Source organism: Mustela putorius, unplaced genomic scaffold (genome assembly GCF_011764305.1).
Source record: "Mustela putorius furo isolate JIRA1106 unplaced genomic scaffold, ASM1176430v1.1 tig00000242_pilon_pilon_pilon, whole genome shotgun sequence".
Lineage (NCBI taxonomy): Eukaryota > Metazoa > Chordata > Mammalia > Carnivora > Mustelidae > Mustela > Mustela putorius.
The window spans coordinates 3,695,480-3,711,370 of record NW_025421325.1 but is presented as its reverse complement, the minus strand read 5'-3'; positions in this window follow the sequence as shown (position 1 = coordinate 3,711,370).

Genomic DNA, 15,891 nt, shown 5'->3' with positions numbered 1-15,891 from the left:
ACAAAGGAAAATTTGTTTTCCAACTAAAAGCATCATTTTCTTTCTTTTTAAAAAAGGTTTTATTTATTTGAGAGAGAGAGAGAGAGAGGCAGGGGGAGGGTCACAGGGAGATAATTCTCAAGCAGACTCTGTGCTGAGAATGGAGCCTGACATGGGACTCAATCCCAGGAACCCCTGGGATTATGACCTGAGCAGAAATCCAGAATCGGCCACTTAACTGACTGATCCACCCAGGTTCTCCCATTTTCTTTCTTATGATTATTTTCAAAAGTTGATTGATTTTTGGATCTAATTATAGACTAAGTATGTTAATGTGAAGTGAAATTTTCAAAATATTTGAGGCAAACATATTTTTCTAATTTTACCACATAATTGAGAAAAAAGAGATTTGGTAATATTTCCTAATTTCCTTCCAGACATGGTTACTTTATTTTTACTCATCATTACTTTATGAGTTAGCTTTTAAAAAATGGACTCAATTAATACTATGATGTCTGGGATTTGCTTTATAACACTTCAGGCAAAAAAGTTATGAGACATATTAATTCAGTAGGACAAAACTTTGAAAGTTGTTGAGGAGATGGTAGTCCATTAAATAATTCTATTTTTGTTTATATTTGAAGATTTTCATAATAATATTTTGAAGTTTGAGTTTAACTCATTTATATGATTTGAATATGTAATATATGGAAAGTAAGAAAAGACAATAACCATTGAGCTTTTATTCTATATTAGGCACTGTTTCAAGCAAATTTACCCATGTAAGTGAATTTAATTCTTACAAAAATCTATGGACTAGGTAATATTACCCATATTTTCATGAGGAGAACATTGAGGTACTCAATGCTGTAGTCAGAAAACATGCCTAAAATTATACCCTAAGCAGTGCTTCAGTGGAAATTTCAGTCTAGGTAGTCCAACGTCAGAACCTATAACCTCAATCTCTATGCTATGCAGGTATTCTGTTAAGAAACAAGACAACAAATACATAGTATAAAATTAAAGGCACATTTCTTGATTCAAAGGTATTTATATTTTGGTAGATAGGTAAAATTCATAGACTACAAAATGAGAAATGGTAAGTACCATAAGCAAGTTACAGAATATATTATGGATAATTTCATAAGAAGCAAATTACTATAGGCTGTGAGTAAAGCAAGAAATAGCTTTTGAAATGTGGCTTAGAAGTACAGAAAGAGTCCTCCAGTAGAGAAACCAAGAAACAAACACTCAAGGTTAGAGTATGAAGCTGGGAGGTCTGAAGTATGTACTTTAATTGTATTAATTCTAAATTGGACTTTGAATAATTCTATATGGCCTATATAAAATTTTTTCTTCTGCATGTATTTGAGTAAAAATTCAGCCTTATAGGTATGAAGGAAATATATTACCAGCTTTCAGTGTCTTGGAATTAATATTGTCACCTTGTCATAAATCAGCACATACTGGATAGGAGAGGAGATATGCTAAAATAGTCTGAAAAGACAGAAAGACTTCTAGGCCAAAAAGATGTGTTTGTACCTGTCAAAGTTAATAATTTATTTATTTTTATTTTAATTTTTTATTATGTTCAGTTAGCCACTGCATAGCACATCATTAGATTTGATGTAGTCTCAATGATTCATTAGTTACTTATAATATCCAGTGTTCATCACATGTGCCCTCCTTAGTACTCATCACCTTGTTACCCCATCCCCCAACCCCCTCCCCTCTGAAACCCTCGGTTTGTTTCCCAGGTTCCATAGTCTCTCATGGTTTGTCTCGCTCTCATATTTCTCCCCCTTCAGATTTCCCTCCCTTCCCCTATGGTCCTCTGTGTTATTGCTTATATTCCACATCTGAGTGATATCATATGATAATTGTCTTTCTCTTCTTGACTTCACTTAGCATACTACCCTCCAGTTCCATCCATGTTGATGTAAATGGTAGGTATTCATCCTGATGGCTGAGTAATATTCCATTGTATATATGGACCATTCATCTTCTTTATCCATTCATCTGTTGAAGAACATCTTGGCTCCATCCACGGTTTGGCTATTGTGGACATTGCTGCTATGAACAATGGGGTGTAGGTGCCCCTTTTTTTCATTACATCTGATATCTACAGGGTAAATACCTAGTAGGGCAATTGCTGGGTTGTAGGGTAGTTCTATTTTTAACATCTTGAGGAAACTCCATGCTGTTTTCCAGAATGACCATACATTGCATTCCCACTAGCTGTGTAAGTTAATAATTAAAAAAGATGTGGGGCACCTGGGTGGCTCAGTGGGTTAAGCCTCTGCCTTCAGCTAAGGTCACAATCTCAAAGTCCTGAGATCGAGCCCCGAATCGGGCTCTCTGCTGCTTAAGCAGGGAGCATGCTTTCCCCCCTCTCTCTGCCTGCCTCTCTGCCTACTTGTGATCTCTGTCTGTTAAATAAATAAATAAATAATCTTAAAAAAAAAAAAAAAAAAGATGTGAATGTATCCAAAGGCAGGTGGATTAGTTCTCAAAGCATAGAAGAGTGTGGCAAATATTGGTAATACACACTAATAGTTGCTTAAGTTAGAGGTACATTGACCTGAATATGAGGTACATTGTAGGTTATGCTATCATTCATGATCATTCACTTTCTTCATTTCTGTTATATGTATATACTTTTATGTGCCTTTGATTTTGGATTTAGTCATGCGACTTGCTTCAACCAATGGAATATGACCAAGTGGTGGTATGGTATATCTGAGCATAAGCTTTTAGATATCTGTTGGTCTTTTCTGTTGCTTCTGCTCTCTGGCACCATTCTCTGCCAGAATTTTAGAAGCTTAAATGAGAAGCCAGTAGATTGAGGTCATAGGAAATCTGCAACCTCAGACTTGCAGTAGCTAACTAAAGCAATCCCAATTCAAGCTATTCTGGATGGAAGCCATTCAACAGTAATCTTCTGATTTTTTATTTTTGAAAACTATTCATCAGGCAACCTTCTAGATAAAATTTAAATTCCTGTATAGTAGGTTATACCAAACAATCATTTAATCCTCCTAGGAGTCAAATTTTATATCATTTATTTTATTTATTTGCAAATATTTATTAGGCAACTAATATGTGCCTGGAAATGTACTAGGTGCTTGGGGTATTTCATTGAACAAGACAAAGATTCTTGTCTTGGGGCGCCTGGGTGGCTCAGTGGGTTAAGCCGCTGCCTTCGGCTCAGGTCATGATCTCAGGGTCCTGGGATCGAGTCCCGCATCGGGCTCTCTGCTCAGCGGGGAGCCTGCTTCCTCCTCTCTCTCTCTGCCTGCCTCTCTGCCTACTTGTGATCTCTGTCTGTCAAATAAATAAATAAAAATCTAAAAAAAAAAAAAAAAAAAAAAGATTCTTGTCTTGTGGTGTTTATATTTATTAATAATTTGGAATTTTAATTTTATACATTATTCAAAAAATGAGTTATTAACAAAACTTGTTTAATATAAATTTTATATACTTGTATAATAACACTGCCTCCTTGGGCACCACAAGATACCTAAAAACAACAATTGTAAGAAAGTGTCTATAAATAGAACAAATTTCCTTCTAGTTAGAGAGTGATTTTGTCTCAGTATTCCCTAATGAAGATTAAAAAAGAAAATTTAAGATTTTATTTATTTATTTGTCAAGACAGAGAGAGAGCAAAAAGCAGGGGAGTTGCTGGCAGAAGGAGAAGCAGGTGCTCCACTCAGCAAGGAGTCCAATGCAGGACTCAGTCTCAGGACCCTGGGATCATGACCTGAGCTGAAGGCAGATGCTTAAATGACTGAGCCACACAGATGTCCCACTAATGAATATTTTAAAATTCTTATTTATTTATTTGAGAGAGAGAGAGAGAGAGACAGAGGGAGAAAGCACATGAGCAGAGGGAGGGAAAGAGGGAGAGGAGGGAACAGACTGCCACTGAGCAGGGAGCCTAAGAAGGGGGGTGCGCAAGGTGAGCTGGAGGCAGGGATGGATCCCAGGACACTGAGGTCATGACCTGAGCTGAAGGCAGACACTTAACTAAGTCACCCAGGTGTCCCTTCTCTAGTGAATTTCGAAGAACTATGTACCACTTTATCCTTTTTAAAGATGTCATATAAATATTTTTATTCAAGATTAGTTGTATTTTATCTTTCTGTTCTTCTAAAAGCATTCACTGATATCCAAATATCATAGCAACTCCCTTTCCACTATCATTTAAAAAACATATAATAAGTTCTTATATAACAGTTGAATATTCTGTGTCCTTCCTCTGCCTCTCTGAGCTCCTATTTCTATTCTACTTCCCTTTTAGATGTTTATCATGAGGTAATTTATGTTTGTATATTTTTTGGAGAGTTCATAGTATTAAATTATGGGTATATATATTTTTTCTAAGCTTACCTGTAAAGGTTTTCATTTAAATCTCTAAGGCGCTAGTTCTTTTCCACTAATCTTTGTTGTTTTTATAAACAAGTTTAAATTTTCTACAATTAACTGCATCCATTTAAGGTGTATTATTTGCTAATTTTTGAAGGTATATGTATCGGTGAAACAGAAACCACAATCAAGATTCAAAGTACTTCCATCACCCACAAAGATGTTCCCATATTCCTCTGTAGTTTCTTCTTCCATCCATCTCTTGCCCTAGGCAATCACTGATCTGTTTTTTGCAACTGTAAATTAGTTTGCTTTATCTAGAATTTCATATAAATGGAATTGTATGATATGTATTCTCTTCTGTTGGGACGTTTTCAGTAGAATACTTTTGAGATTGAGTCATGTGTATATCAAGAGTTCATTCCTTCTATTGCTAAGTAGTATTCCATTATACGGATATACTAATTATTTACTCATTTACCTGTTGATCACCTGGTTGTTGCATAAATAAGGACGGTTTTAAGCCAATATTTGACATTATCACCTTTTAAAATTTTAGTTTTAGTTTTTTAACTGTAGTTATATCACATTATGCTTCTAATTTGCAATTCCCTTATTACTGAGAATACAGAGTATCATTTCATATACTAAATGGCTATTTTTATGTCTTCTTATGTAAATCGTTCAAATTGCTTATCCATTTTGCAACTGAGTTGATGGTTTTAGTACTGAGTTGTATGAGATATTTGTACATTCTACACAGATTCTTTATCTTTTTTGATTCAGAAATTTATGTTTTCAGTGTGTGCCTTGTCTTTTTGTTTTTGAAATGGAGTCCTATGAATGGGAAAATTTTCTTCATTTATTTTTAATTAATAGTCGGACAAAGTCCACTTAATAATTTTTAGGTTTCTGCTCTTTGTGTTTTAAAAGATTTTTGTCTACTCCAGTGTCACAATGTTTCTTTTAGAAATTTATAGTTACACCTTTTACAAGATATATTGCCAATACTCATATTTTGTATGGCATAAAGTAAGAGTTATGTTTTATTTTTTCCCATAGGAAAACTCAGTCTTACAGCCCTATTTGTTTAAAAGGTTTTCTTTTATCCATTAATTTGTACTGATACTTGAGTCAAAAATTATTATATCGTGTATGTATGGGTCTATTGGACTCTACATGATGCTTCCTTGACCTGAATATCTTTCCTTTTACCAGGATTACACTGTCTTAATTAATAACAGTAGCTTTATAGTAAGTGTGAAAACCAAGTAATGTGAATTTTCCAAACTTAACATTCTCTTCCTTGGGCTCCTTCTCCTTTCTCTGCCTCCTCCTTTTTTTATTTCTCTGGCTCCTGAGAATTATTTCCATTATTTTTTGGGTTTTAAAACAGTTTGCTAGTTTCTTTTAATTGAGATTGTACTGAATTCATAGGTTCATTTTGAGGAAAAATGATCTTTATACAACATTTAATCTCATGACTCATGAACGTAGTGTATTTCTCAATTTACTGAAGTCTATTTTTTACATGAATATTTTGTTGTTTTCAGTGAATTAATTTTAATTTTATCTGAAATACCTCACATTTTCTTAACCACTGAAAATCATATTGTATTTGTTATTTTATTTTATAGTTAATTAGTACTAATAAATGGGTATGCCATTGATTTGTACAGATTTACATTGTATTCTGTGTTTTTGCTAAAAACTTGTCAGTTTTTGCAGGTTTTTTGTAAATCTTTAAGATGTTCCACATTAATAGGCCAGTTTAAGGAAAAAAGATAGTTTTACCCCTTACTTCCCAATCTATATTTTTTTAAATTTATTTTTCTTTATTTTCTTGGCTAGGAATTCAGTGTAACTTTGAATAAATGGGAAAGTAGGCATCCTAGCCTTTTATGAATCCTAGAGGGGAGTATTCAATTTTTCACCATTAAATTATTACACTATTGCGGCGCCTGGGTGGCTCAGTGGGTTAAGCCGCTGCCTTCGGCTCAGGTCATGATCTCAGGGTCTTTGGATGGAGTTCCACATCGGGCTCTCTGCTCAGCAGGGAGCCTGCTTCCCTCTCTCTCTCTCTGCCTGCCTCTCTGTCTACTTGTGATTTTTCTCTGTCAAATAAATAAATAAAATCTTTAAAAAAAATTATTACACTATTAACTACAGGTCCTTAAAAGACATATTTTCAGTTTGAGGGCATCATCTATTCATAGTTTACTAAGAGTTTCTTTTTTTCATCATGAACAATTAGTGATTTTTAAAGTTTATTTTTCTGAAACTATTAAGATTCTTAAATGAACTATTTCCTTTATTCTATCAAAATATTGAGTTATATTAATTTATTTTGAATGTTACCCTGTATTCCTGGAGAAAACTGTTTTTGGATTTTATGTTTTATATTTTTAATTTATTGTTGAATTTGGTTTGCTAATATTTTCTTTAAAAATTATATCTAATATTCATAAAGGTTATGATGTTGGTATTTTCTTTTTCATAAAAGATTTGTCTAGTTTTGTTATCAGAGGAATCATGACTTCATAAAATTAGTGAGATATTTCTTTTTCATCTAGTTTTAGAAGAATTTGTGCAATATTAATATTATTTCTTTCTGTAGTAGTTGATTGATTTCAACAGTGAAGCCGAACTTGTCTGGAGTTCTTGGTAAAGTTTGTTCCTATTATGGATTTAATGTTAATAGCTACTCAAATTTCCATTTCTTCTTATTTCCAAATGTTTATGGTTGGGGCTTTGAGGTCTTCTCCTAAATCCACATGTGGGCTTACTTAGAATTAGCTTCTACTGACAATCTGCTAGACGTGTCACACTTGGTTATTTTTTTTTTTTTTGAATGTCCAATATTTTTGATAAATTATTAGTTCCTCTTTCAATCCTAAACTCACTTCTGGTACTCTGACCATGTAAGACTATTTTTTTTTTTTTTTCATACCTGTTTGCCTCATTGTAGCTGTGGGATTTAAGAGGACTAGTAATCCCAAAACTACAAACTCAAGCTCCAAAGTCTCAAACATAAATTTCTTATTGTTTTTGAGCTGAATTTTGAGAGTACAATTTCCTATGGCTTCTGGCTGGTTTTGGAGCACCTTCTAGAATATTTACATAGTCGATTTTTTATTTTATGTAGTTGTATCATTAATATAATTATTATCTATCTAAAGTGGTTGAGTCTACACAACTACTTCACTTGGACACCGTTAGTAGAAATTCTTACTTTATACATTGAAATTTTATTTAAAAAAATTCTCTGAACATTTGGGGCACCTAGGTGGCTTAGTTGGTTAAGTGGCATACTCTTGATTTCAGCTCAGGTGATGATCTCAGGTGGAAAGATTGAGCCCTGAACTGGGTTCTGCACTCAACAAAGAGTCTGAGCCTGCTTGCGATTCTCTCCCACTCCTTCTTCCCCTCCTCCTGCTTATGTGCTCTCTCTCTTTCTCTCTCTTAAAAGTAAATAAATAAATCTTAAAAATATCCTGTGAACATAAGCCTCTAAGTGTTAAAATTGTTTCTTCTTGATAGATTTCCTTGGAGTAATGTTTTACCAAAAACATAAATGTCTTTAAAATATATTGTAATGTAATGAAATAGATAAATTACTTTCTCATGAAAGTAATTGGATACATGAGTCCATGTATCCAAGGATGAATGTTGCTGCAGCCAGAATGAGAGAGAGTATAATACACATTCTAGTTTTACTTTTTTAGTAACTATAAACTCCAAGAGTGTATTTGAATATGTATTTTGGTGGGAATGGTTATTTTATTATAAGAATGTAACTTGGGGGTGCCTGGGTGGCTCAGTTGATTAAGCATCTACTTTTGGCTCAGGTAATGATCCCAGGGTCCTGGGATGGAGGCTTGCATTGGGCTCCCTGCTCAGCAGAGAGCCTGATTCTACAGCTCCCTCTGCCGCTCCCCCTGCTTGTGCTCTTTCTCTCTCTCTCTGTCAAATGAATAAATAAAATGTTTAAACAAACAAAAAAACAACAAGATGCAACTTGGAATATCTACCATTTATATCAACATGGATGGACCTGGAGGGATTATGCTAAGTGAAATAAGCCAATTAGAGAAAGACAATTATCATATGGTTTCACTCATATGTGGAACCTAGGAAGTATTGCAGAGGACCATAGAGGCAGGGAGTAAAAACTGAATGGGAAGAAATCAGAGAGGGAGACAAACCATGACAGACTCTTGACTCTTGGAAATAAACTGAAGGTTGTGGAAGGGAAGGTTGTTTGGGGGATGGGGTAACTTGGTGATGGGTATTAAGGAGGGCATGTGATGTGATGAGCACTGGACATTATATATGCAACTACTGAATCATTGAATATCACATCGAAAGCAAAAAAAAATAAAAAGAGTAATGTAACTCCTGGCACCTGGATGGCTCATTTGGTTAGGCATCCAACTCTTGATTTTTTTTGTTGTTGTTGTTCAGGTCATGATCTCAGAGACATAGGTTCTAACCCCACTTTGAGCTCTGTGCTTAGTGGGGAGTCTTCCTGAGATATTCTCTCTCCTCCCTCTGCTTCTCTCCCTCTGTTCACACTCTTTCTCTCTAAAATAAGCAAATCTTTTCTAAAAAAAAGAATGTAACTCAATTCTATAAAGATGAGTGATTTGAACATTGTAATTTATTATCAAAATATTTATCAGTTTATTAGTTGACAAATATATTTGTTTCAGAAGGATTTGCTACTCAGTCATAATAATCCTTCATTTCAATTTCTAGTAAATACACCAAAAAGCAAGACCTTTAAATAACTCTTGATTTTGCTCTTATTCTTTTCTCATATACATCTTGTTATAGTTAAAAATAAACATAACTGGGAAAAAGCAACTCTACAAACAGGAAAAATTTTGGTCAAACTTTGTTACCTGGTAACAGAGACCTATATATTTATTCTGATGTTTAAATTTTTCTTATTGTTTAATTATCTCTAAGTCCCTTAAAAATGACAAATGAAAAGAAGATATATTAATAATTTCATATTGTGTCTGAAGATAATTAGGTTTATAATTTTGACTTCAACAGAGTTAGAGCAGCAATAAACATCTGAGAAAAAGTAATTACTCTAATTTTAAATGATGCTGGTTTTCCAAAGTCCTATGTCTCAGACTGGAGTATAGGGTATTTTTTTCTATAAACATAGTTAAGTGGATGTTCTTTTTAGAATGCAGATTTGTGTACTTTGCAGACATTAACACTAATGAAGTGAGTAACTATTGGACCATTAAAAAGTGCAAGGCTTACAAATTACACTAATAATTCTTGCTAAGTCAGTTTACTATAAAATTCACATGTTTGTGTTATGTTGGTTGATCTAAATCTAATAAGTATGTGGTCAAAATATTTATAGAAAGAAAGAACTATATATGGTCACATCACAATCAATAAGGAGAACATATAAATACTAAAAACACTAAATTGGTTGAGTACAACTTAAATATATGACAGAAAATATCAAGTGTGTGATAAGCGGGTCTGAAAGTCCTGCTCATCTTTTCCAGTCTCTTGAAGGTCTATTTCACATATGAATTTTCACAAACCTCAACCTCCCACACTCTTCCACACTTCTAATTTGTGGCAGGTGCCTCTTTTATTGTTTCATTGAGAAAATATGCATTAATAAAAATCATGAAGTTTTCATCCATCATGTATATCTATATGATTATATTCTTCCTCACCCCCTGTAATAATGGTAATTGATCCTAACTTGGGCTCTTTTCCTATCTGTATCCAAGCACTTGACTTAAGCATTCTTGCTTAACTTGTACAAGGTCTTTACTCTTGAAATTATCCCATTTTTTTCATCATTATCACTTTATTCTTTTAATATTTCCATTTCCATTTTAATATTTCCATTAGTCCCAAAATGTGTCATTTTAAAAAGCAAGCAACCAACAAAACAGAAAAGAAATTCCCTTGACTCTACATTCTCAACCAGCTACAACTCCATTTTTCTTTTCCTTTACATAGGAAAATGTCCTTCACAGAGTTAGCTGTCCTCCCTCTTTCTACTTTAACTATTCATGTTTCACATCATTTCAATCAGGTTTTCCCCTACTACCCCAAAATTTCTTTTGTCATGAATGATGGCAATCTTTGTAAATCTGTGGTTAAATCTCTGTTTTCATCTTATATGGGTGTTGTTCACTTGGCTTTTGGAACACCTCTCTTTCTTCTGGTTTTACTTTGACTTCATTGTGCAACTTCTCAACATCCTTTATTGTAAATTCCTCTTACCAATTTCCATATTTAGAACATTCCCAGGGATTGGTCTTTAATCTTTTTGTTTTTTTTCTTAAATGTAAACACTTGCCCTTTATTATCAAATTTAATCCCTGAAATTAAAAACCATTTATGTATTTATGGATCTGAATTTCATATCTTATCTCTGAGCTCCAAAATACTCTTTCAACACCTTCATTTAAATGTCTGAAACTGTATTAAAAAAAAACCATACATTTTTGCCTTACACCACAAATTTGCTCTTCCATGTCAATGTCATTACCATCCACTGAGTTGCTTAAACCAAAAATCTAGGTCTCATCTTTTACTACCTTTGTGAACCCGGAAGCATCAGCAAGTTCTATTGATGCTATCTTTATTACATATCCTGAATATGGTCATTCATTTTCATCCCTTCCACCACAACTGTCTTAATCCAAGCTGAGACTGCTGCAAAATCCTCCTCACAGAGATTCTATGACAACTTGCCCTACTATATAGAGTCCATCCTCTCTCTACACAGGAAACAGAGAAAATGGGGTATATTATTCATTTTTTCAAAATCCTTCAGTGGCTTCTGAAAACTCATCAAACACCTCCCCAAGTCCTACAAGATCATCCATGATCTAACCCTATTTTTCTGCCCTCTTCTCCAACCTCTTCTCCAATGGCTCATTCTACTACAGACTGAATTCCATCTTCTTGGTGTCTTGCAGACACCAAGCTTGCCTCATACGCAAAACCTTAGCAATTGGCATTTAAGCATTTAACTTGCTTTTCATTTATGTAGATCCCTATCTCCATGTTTTGGCAAGGGTGGCTCTTTCTCTTGTCTAGACCTTTGCTTAAATATTGCCTCCTTAGAAATATCTTACTTGCCCTATTTTTAATAGATCCTTCCACTTACAGCACTGTTTCTACCTTTGTTTACTTTCTTCATTTCATCTGTAATGAAAATGACATTTTTTTCCTTTCTTAAAAAAATATATGTCCCTACCATTAATTAAGACCTAGGGGGAGGACAATTCCTTGGTTTTACTAGCATACTCAAAAGTACATAAAAAAGTATATAAAATATAAAATACCACAAAAATATTTTTTGAATGAATGAATTCAATTTTCTCAAAATTAAGAGCTGAGGGCAAGGACACCTGGGTGGCTCAGTTGGTTAAGTGACTGTCTTTGGCATGGGTGATGATCCTGGAGTCTTGGGATTGAGCCTCAAATTGGGCTCCCGGCTTGGCGGGGATTCTGCTTCTTTCTTTGACCTTCCCTCTCTCATGCTCTCTCTCTTTCTCTCATTCTCTCCTTCTCAAATAAGTAAAAATCTTAAAAAAAAAAAAAAAGTTGCTGAGGGCAAGATCAGTAATCATGTTGGTGAGGCCATTGGACTTTCCCTGGTGGCCATCCTCTATGACAGTTCTCTTAATTTCTAATGTACATACAAATGATGTGTTAGCTTAAATACCAAAATTATATGTCACCCATATCCATGTACGGTTTAAAAACAAATTTCTTGTCCTAGAACTTTAAGAATATGATTATTGGTCATCCTAGCTAGCAATCTCTATAATCTCACTTTTTGTTTACTTCAGAGTTCTTTCTGATACAGAATAGCAAAAATTTATCTTTCCTGAATTATATTGCTTCTCATTTATAATAATAGATTTTTTACTTAGTGTATCACAGGTTTCCTATTCAAAATGCCATGTCAATTTTTATAAGTTGATGAAGGTATCTGATGTTGAAATTTAAAGCAGTTCTTTAAGTGAATTCACATAAAGTATAACATATATCTATGTCATGGATAAGTGAACAAAATGTGATTTTAAAAATTATCTTTATCTCTACACTTTGGACTTATTCTGATATTCTAAAGTCCATTTAAATTTCACTCTAATTGGTGACCCTTTCCATTTTTTAGCAACAGAATTCATGAATAAAAGTAACCCATTTTTAATTATTTTTCAAATCAGATCTCCAAATCCTTATAGAAGAAATTTAATTAAAAGTCGAGGAAAAAAAGTAACATAACTATAAAATTATTTTCATCGCTTTGAAAATTAGATTCTAGCACATTAGTCATGTATATTAATTTGAGACAAAGTTCATATTCCTGGAATAATAATTCTATATATTTCACAGAGATTAGAATTCAGAGAATCATTATCATTAATGAAGAAGAAATATTTGTGCTGCTAAATTGGTCTTATCTGAAATTATTATTAAAAGCAAAGTATATTAAAAAGCAGTGTCAAATATTTCTGGATCATATTTAGCTTTTGGTTTATAAATGCTTTTTCTGTTTTGAAATAAAACACAAGATGCATCCTATTCATCTTGGGCATGTTTAACCTTGTAATAGGAAAAAACATGGATTCTTATACAGCAAATATGGCCAAAGTAGAACCTTACTTAAACTTGATTTAACTTCTCTTGAAATAGAAAATAAAGCTCATAGCATAGTATGAAAATATTGTTTCCAACATATACGTATGCTAATCTTTTCCATTGAAATAAATATGTTTTTGGTTAAATAACAGGTTCTGTTATGATGCTTGACTATGAGGTAATTTAAAAATAAACACTAGAATTCATACATCCAAGTAGGTATGATTATTCACTTTGGGAGATTATATATCTGACTATACTAATGATGCTATTGTTCCAGTGATAAAAGAATATTTTAAAGCACCTATTGTTATAGCTTTGTTGTAAACACTTGCTTTTTCCAGTTATCTTGGGCTCATTTTCTGGACCATATTGCAACATCATTGGTTATTGCCCAGGAATGAGCAAAAGGAAACTTTGCTGTTACCTAGTTCCTCTAATGTCTCAAGGAACACTCAATTCTGCCCATTGAACAGATTTATCTTTTACCTATTTAATTACTGTAATGCCATTAACACTATCAGGGTAGCTGCTTTCTAGGCACAGTGCAGTTTGGTCTTGTCTTTTGCCTTGATGTCCATCTACAAACCATGCAGTTTTTTTTTTTTTTTTTTGGTCACACTTTGATAATGTGTCATAGGGAGGGAGCCATTCTGTTACATCCTAATGTAACTCCACAGGAAGATGTAGGACCCAAAGGGACAAGAGCTTCCTATTTGTATATGTGATGAGTGCCCCTAGTGGTCCTTACTCTTGTGTGTTCTTGAGTATGCTATTTTCACTCAAAAAGGAAAAATTTCTTTCCATTTTCCTCCATGATATGACATAATCCACAAAAATGGCTTTTTGAAATCTTAAAATAAGTTTGTATCTTCCATAATAGAAACAGTTATAATTAAAGCCCCAATAACAATAAAAGCTGAGTTGTTTTCACGTGATGAAATTGCACCAGGTTACTTTGTAGTCCAAAATACAATAAAATTACTTCTGGGTGGCAATAATGGACCTGTAAGGAACATTTCCCAAATCATTTGGGTGAACATGGGGGGAGAGAGTTTTGTTTCATGATGAGTGTGGGGAAATCAGGTTATAAAGGGATTGATTATGTTATGATTTTTAGACCCCTCCAAAAAAGAAAAAAAGAACACCCTACTATTTCTCAAAGCCCCACTCTAATTTGGCTCACTCTTTCTTTTTTTTTTCTTTCTTCTTTCTTCCTTTTTCTTTCTTAATTTTATGAATAGAAGCTAATAAATTTCTCAGACAGAATATGCGATTTCTATGGAAACTGAACAACTTAATCAATTTTAGTGTATTTTACTTTGATTTTTGAATTCGTAGGAATAGCAACTTATTTTTGGTTGTCTGAGGAATGCCTGGTCACCCCATCCAAGAGATGTTTACGTATTTTACCATTTTTGTTGAACTCTGTTCAGAAATTCAGAAATATGCTTTTACTGTGTTTTCAGAAAAATATTTGTTGAACCCTGTTGGGTTAATCAGCCATCCTCTGGGGTCATATGACTAACAATTTTTTTTTTTTTTTGACAGACAGAGATCACAAGCAGGCAGAGAGGCAGACAGAGAGAGAGGAGGAAGCAGGCTCCCCGCTGAGCAGAGAGCCCGATGTGGGGCTCGATTCCAGGACTCCAGGATCATGACCTGAGCTAAAGGCAGAGGCTTTAACCCACTGAGCCACCCAGGCACCCCATGACTAACAAACTTTTATAATTAAGTTTTAGCTTAGGGTTCAGATTGATATATAAATAATATATCACTAGTATAATAAGTAACTGTACTTTCCGACTGAATCAAGTCCAAGTTTATCTCTAATAATCACAATAGATAAAGAACATATACAACTCAATAGCAAATAAAAAAATCCAGTTAAAAATGGGGTTGGAACTGAGTAGACATTTTTCCAAAGAAGAATAATTATACAAATGGCCAAAAGGTACATGAAAATGTATTTGATATTACTTCTCATCAGGGAAATGCAAACCAAAATCATGAGATATCACCTAACCTGTTGGAATGGATATTATAAAAAAGACAGGAGATAGCAAGTTTTGGCAAGGGTGTAGAGAAAGGGAATTCTTCTTTACTGTTGGTAGGAATGTGAATTGGTGAAGTCAGTATAGAAAATAATATGGAGTTTCCTCAAAAAAGTAAAAATGGAACTACCTATTATATTATCTAGTAATTCTGCTTCTGGGTATATATCTAAAGGAAATGAAACAAGATATTGAAGAGTTGTCTGCACTCCCATGATCATTGTAGGATTATTCACAATAGCTAAAGTATGGAAACAATCTAAGTGTCTACCAGTGTATGAATGGGTATAGATGTGTTTTATTTATATAATGGGATATTTTTCAGCCATGAGAAAAAAGGAAATTCTGCCATTTGTGGCAATATGGATGGCCTTTATTGGTATTATGCTAAGTAATATAAGTCAGAGGAAAACAAATACACTGTCTTGTATGCTCTCATATGACTTTCGTGCTGGAGCCACAGAAACAGAGAGTAGAATGGTAATTACTAGGGCTGGTGTAAGGTAGGGGAAATGGAAAAATAGATGTTGGTCAGGGGTTTACATTTCCAGTATGATGAGTAAGTTTTTTGGGTTTTAGTGTATAGCAAAAAACAAAACAAAACAAACAAACAAAAAAAGTCTTTATCTCATTAGGTATAGGGATAGCAGAAGAATTTAAATGTCTTTCTGAAAACACAGTAAAAGCATATTTTTTCATCCATGTCACATGAATGCAAATTGGCCTTGAATTTCTTTATGAGTAGAAATAGAAAAGAAAGTGTTAGTTAAGTTGATCACAAAATTAGAGATTCCCTTATTTAATTGCATCGTTTAAATATGTAATGTCATATTGTGTACTG